Raw genomic sequence first — 6,239 nt, forward strand, 5'->3', positions numbered from 1 at the left:
GCGCGCCGCCGGCTGTCCTTACCGCGGATTTGTTTTCGCGTACCACCAAACCTAGTTTTCGGACCGACTCTATGGCACCACTTCCCAGCAAGCTCACCGACGCCCCGGTATCCAACAGACCGGTAAATTCTCTGCCTTCAATCGCTACCGTAGCATATGGGCGGCCGTCGGAACGACATGCAGAATTCACTGCGGCACACACCGCCTGGCGTTTCTGTCGGCGTTCGCGGTGTCTCCTACGCGCCCGCAAGGATGTCTTCGACGCCCCTCTCGCATCCGGTTCGTGCTGGCTACCAAATATGCGGTTCCTGGCTACTTCATAGTCGCGCTGACGCTGCTCCAAGGGTTTCCGCTGCGACCATACTTTCTTCGGTGGGACTGCCTGGTTGACTTTATATATCTGTGAGTAAATATGACTAACGGTACTATCCTTATCGCTACTAATTCCTATCCTAACTACTGTTTCATCGGAGGTACGCGTTTCACCGTCTACCGAGAGTGCGACTCCTCCGGCTGCGTCGGACTCCTCTCCGAGTTTCCCGGACGGCATTTCGGGCATCTTGGCAGCACCACGCCTGGTTGTCCGCATTTGAAGCAAAACATATTGCGCACCGCAGACTCGCAAACGAAATATGTATGCCCTGGTTGTGCACAATTCCAACACTTGAGATTCGAGCGGCTCCCACCAGTTTCATGTGGCCTATATACCGCCTCCAAATGCTCCAGTTGGCCGCCTTCTGTACCTTCTGCTACCACGTCCAGCTCGTGTACTCGATGCTGCTCTCGCTGCTGCCCGTAGTTGGTACTGGCTGAGGGCCGCGCCCAACGCGTTGCCAGCATCTTTTCGGCGTCTTGGCACTCCTCTCTCAGCTTCTGCAGATTCGTTATATTCATCGGATAGATGACCCTAGACACGGTGTCCTTAATATTTGTCTTTATCACCTTAATAAGGTCATAATCCGAAAATGGACACACCAACCGAGAACGCAACACCAGCATCGCCTGAATATACTCTTCTATGCTCTCGCCATGCCGCTGCTTCCGCTCCCTCAGCTCCTGCTCTCGTTCAAACTCCGATCTTCGAGTCTGAAATTGCTGCTGCAGCCCATATCGGAGATTCGGCCAGTCCGGCACGCCCGAGGTACGTATGTACATCCAATACCAATCTTTCGCTCTTCCGTTCACCAGGCAGTGGAAGTCTCGCAACACGTCGGCCCAGGGCACCTGATACAAGGACTGCAAATGCTCCAATCGAAATATAAACTCTGCCACCGGCATTCCTTTGGTTTCGCCATCAAATACCAGGCCCCACTTTCTGATGTGGACGACGTCGGGCCGGGAGTCTCCCATCGTGGTTCGCCTTAATGGCCTGTGCACGTCAGGGCCCAAATCGCGCATCCACGGATCGGCTGAGAACTGCCGCTGCTCCACATGTGCCCGCTGTTCTGCCTCTAAAATTCGGTTGTCGACGAACAGGTGAGTCAGTGCTGCAGCTGCTGGTCTACTACTTACAAAATCCCTTTCTTTCTCTGCCGGCTCGTACCCGCCTAAGGCTGGCCGCTGCATTTGCGCGTGAGCTCGCTCTGGCCTGCCCACCGGCGCCTGTGCTACCGACGGAGGCGCGCTATGCGTTTTCTCCTGCCTCAGCGCTGCCACTGCCTCATTAATCAACGCTGCCTCGTTTACACTCGGCGGCGATGCGTCACCATGGAGTGCTTCTGCTGGCTTGCCCGCCTCACTCAATCCTACGTGAGGAGGAGAGTCCAAGTGAACCAATGGCCTATTTCTACTAAACTCCTGACTCCGCCTGACCTTCCGGGTAACATTCGGGTCAAGATTCATTTCCCAGTACCTTGTTAATCCAAACCAAAAAAAAACCACTGCCAGTACTCGGATCCGTACCCGCCGATTATAATATCAAAAAAAACTATATCTATATTATAAACGAGCAAACTCCGAATAAATAAATAGATCGGTTCACTCGTATGTATGTGTTTTCTTAAATGATAAGCGGGGATAATATCCTTAGCTAAGTACCCGTTGGATTATTTAATCCAATCAAATGCTTATGTATATATATGTAGGAATACCATCAAACACACAACCAAAAAAAGGAATAAATAAATAAATAATAAATAAATAAGAACGAATAAATGAGAATAAATAAATGAGAATAAATAAAGGAGAATAAATAAATGAGAATAAATAAATGTATACCAAATGACTTAACAAAAAAAATACTAAGTGAAAATATTACTCCAAAAAAAAAGACAAACTAACGATAAGTTGAACTTCAAATTCCCGCCCTATGCACAGACCTGCTAATCTGTGCCAAAATACCCGGTCGATACTTATTAATATCGATGGTTCAGCCCAGGAACAGCTGTGCTTGACCGGGACCATTCACAATGGACTCCCTGTCTATTGATAATTTATTTGCTGCTACGCAAATAAATAAATAAAAGGTAATTAATACACTAACTGACCATAAGACCAATAAAAACAGATTCTCACAATTACAGACTCAATAACCAGACATGTAAGGGTGAGATGGGGATCCTCAGTATGACGCTGCACCACGGCACGCTGTCACTGCAGAAGGTAAACAACCAAAACAAACATATGTATATGTATCGCACGCTTTACACCACCCAATTTCTTCCAGGCGCCGACTAAAACTCAAATCCTGCTCGGGCTATGGCGAATTGCTGCTCCTATGCTCTGCTACGTAGGGCAACGATGCTCCTTCCGCTTGGGACTGGACATGGACCTACTACGCAACCATACATAAGAAATACCAAATAACCACAAAAAAAAGGTAACTAACACAAAAAAAAAAAAAGACAACTAGACTATTCTTTACTTAACACCTAACAGACATTCCTCTCGATCTTTTCAGCCTCAGAACACCCTGTAGGGCAACAATGAGTGGGCACCAAGACCCCTCACGGACCTGCTACATCTGCCCCTTCGCTGCACCTACTCTGCTGGTTACCCCTACACCGCGCTGTAAGAAGGATGCACCTGCGGCAACGATGGGCTGAGCCCTAGTGAAGCTCACCCACGGACCTGGCAGTTGCACCGTTTCCCGCCGGCTTAGGGGCCGCCAGCAGCTATTGTTGTTGAAAGCTACATTAAACACTAAATAAAGAATACAAATCAACAAAAAAAACAAACAACAAGACTCTGGCTTTTAACTCGCTTCGAACTGGGGCAACATTTGCTAAAATGTAGACCCAGGTGTATTTATATTGGGCGCCATCTTGTTATGTCCGCCTTTGCCAGTGCATCCCCTGTCGTTACGCCGGCTAGCCATCGGCTCAGGGTCAGATTCGACCGCGACAGGGGTGCGGCAGACCAACAATGAATTTATATTTTTTTTCAAACACACCTACTCATATTGTCGGCTGAGGGACGTCTGTGGAATTTGGGTGGAGTTGTGGCTACTTTGGTGTCATGTAGCCGCGTGGCCCTCCCTACCTTGAGTCGGTTTTGGCATTTTGTTGCCGGCTCCCTTTAACATGCTTGGTTTGGTTTTTCTTCTGCTCAGTGACTTTTGTCACCCCATCTCACCCCATAAATGGATTCTACTCCAGATTCATGTTCAATTTTCAATTTTATTACAATAAAAATATATTCGTGTATTTAGGCCATTGAGTTTTGGGACGCTGCAGTTTGTTGCTCTTTGTGCCTATTTATCTTATTCGATTTTCGAACCTCCTAACCTACCTATACTCGAGTATGTGGTTATGAGGGATGTAATGATATGTAATGACAAGGAGATAAACAAAAAAAAACTGCGCCGCTCCAATACACATTACAACATCCTTTGCTTATATTAGATTTTATACATTTTTCTTTTACTTTTTTTTTTTTATGTTCTTTTTTCTTAAGTATACATTTGAATTTTTGTTTACAATATGGTTACTTGTTTGGTGTTGTGTTTCTGTTTAATGTTTTATATTATGTTGTGATGGTTTGGGCTATGTGTGTGACAGAAAATTGTTAATTGTTTTGTGTGTTGTATTGTTATGTGACTTGTATATGAATGAGTGTGTATTTTGAATTTTGTCTATGGCATACATGTGTATTTTCTTTTGGTGTTGTATATTGGAGTTTGCTGTATATAAATGGACTATGTAGGGGTGGGCTTTATATAATTATGGGCTTTATATTAAATGGATTATGTGCGTATGGTTGTATATAATTTTGGTGTTTGTTTAAATTGGGCTATGAAGATGACGGATATATGTGTGTGGGCTGTATATAAATTTTGTGTATGTGTTTAAATGGTGCTATGAAAATGACGGATGTATGTGTGTGGGCTGTATATAAATTTTGGGTATGTGTTTAAATGGTGCTATGAAAATGACGGATGTATGTGTGTGGGCTGTATATAAATTTTGGGTATGTGTTTGAAAAGAATATGCATATGTGTATAGATATATGTAAGTTGGTAGTCGTAGGGGTACTTAGCCCGAGTCCAAACGAGCACCGCTGGCTGGAATCGAATTAAAGCTGAGGCCTCCTGAAGAATGATGCGTCGCCGGCCGGTGCTGGCGCCGTCGTCTGTCGTGGCTACAATGAAGCCCTCCTGCATCCAAGCTACGCTCGTTCCTCAAACCGCCCACAGCCCAATTTTCAGGCCCCCCCGTCGCTTCGGTTGCCGATCGCCTCAGCCTGGATGTTCCCAAAGATATACTTCCTCGTCCTCTCCTTGTCCTCCAGCTATTCCTACGTTCTAAATCTTCCACTTTGCTTCCTTTTCTTCTTTCTTTCCCTGTGTGCGTTCCAACTACCACGTGCCCGTCCCTTTGTCACTTGCCAAAACTGTGCCTTTGCCCTTGCCGGAAACTCCTTATTGCCATTCCCAAGGAACCGATAATTTCCCCACTTTGCAACCCTCCTAATTGGTAGCACTGGTCCTCACCCCTCACGCACGAGTACTTGTTATCGGCCCGCTCCAGCTGTCAATCGCGCGAGTTGCCACTCCTTTTGTCCGACGACATTTGTGGTTTGCCAATCCTGCCGCGCCGCACATAACACCACACTCCGGTTTTATTCTGGTGTCCAACGAAAGAAACGGGAGTGAAAAGCGCCGCGGTTCTTTCTCTGCCCAACGTAGGCCACCGCCCACACCCCGAGATGGGTCTCTTGGTCTACCGATGAACAAAGCCGGGCCTTAGCTATTGCTTTAAATCTTTGGCGTGGAAGACGCCCAACCGACGCCCGTGCATGTCCTCCAACTCGTACAGGCTGTTGCCCACGCTGCTCCGGACACGGCATTTCACATACTTGTGGCACAGCTTCGCGTTCACGTTGTCCTTAAAACGACTGAGGACAAAGTTTCGCCTGTAAATCTCTTGGCCAGGTACGTACGCTACCATCCTCGCACGCTTATCGTATTGCCGTTTCGCCTTTTCATATGCCAGGTGGACACTCTGCTGTACCTCATCCCGCACTGCCTTCTGCTGATCCGATCTGGGCAACATGCGCAATTCCGCATCCTCCAGCGCCCCCAACTTGCGTGCCAGCTTGTAGTCCTTCCCGCTGGTGAACATGTGCTGCCCAAACAAAACGAAATACGGGGACGTGCCGATGCTGCCATGGATAGCACTGCGTGCTGCACACTGCACGTCCGAGAGCTTCTCGTCCCACTTCGTGTGGTCGCCCTGTACATATGACCTGATGGCCGCTAACACCGTCTGGTTCACGCGTTCCGCCGCATTCGCCTGTGGGGCATAGTTCGCCGTGCGTATGTGGGTGATGCTCAGCCCCTGCAGGAACCCCGTAAATTGGCTGGCCACAAATTGCTTACCGTTGTCGGTATGGACGGTTTCTGGGACTCCAAATGCCGAAAACACCTCCTCCTGCAGAAACCGGACCACTGCCGCCGCTGTTGCTTTTGGCATCGCTCGCAACCACACGAATTTGGACAGATGGTCAAGAACAACCAGAATGGTGGTATTCCCTCTCCTGGACCTCGGATACGGCCCCAGAAAATCCAGATACAGCCTCTGCATTGGTCGGAGCGATACGGTTTCGGCGCCCATTACCGGCCTCGCTAACTGCGTGCTGTGTTTCGTTGCTTTGCACGTTTCACAGCCGGCAACGTACCTCCTAACCTGTGCCACCATCCCGGGCCAGAAAAAAAAACTGCCTGAGCCGTTCTATGGTCCTCTTCATGCCCCCATGCATAGCCGCGTCGCTCTCATGGGCCTGCTGTATAAGGGCTGCGG

At 48.2% G+C, this 6,239-nt stretch overlaps 1 long non-coding RNA gene across 2 annotated transcripts; it reads left to right on the forward strand.

Annotated features, from left to right (window-relative positions):
* The first annotated feature begins 2,555 nt into the window (after positions 1–2,555).
* On the forward strand, positions 2,556–2,968 carry LOC115628796. Of its 2 annotated transcripts, none has more exons than XR_003995838.1 (3): positions 2,556–2,601; positions 2,666–2,818; positions 2,878–2,968. It is a non-coding gene; the product is annotated as an uncharacterized LOC115628796 (long non-coding RNA). The 2 variants fall into 2 exon arrangements; XR_003995839.1 differs by having other exon boundaries at positions 2,900–2,956.
* The last annotated feature ends 3,271 nt before the right edge of the window (positions 2,969–6,239 follow it).

Source organism: Scaptodrosophila lebanonensis, unplaced genomic scaffold, assembly GCF_003285725.1.
Source record: "Scaptodrosophila lebanonensis strain 11010-0011.00,11010-0021.00 unplaced genomic scaffold, SlebRS2 tig00000126-arrow-arrow-pilon, whole genome shotgun sequence".
Lineage (NCBI taxonomy): Eukaryota > Metazoa > Arthropoda > Insecta > Diptera > Drosophilidae > Scaptodrosophila > Scaptodrosophila lebanonensis.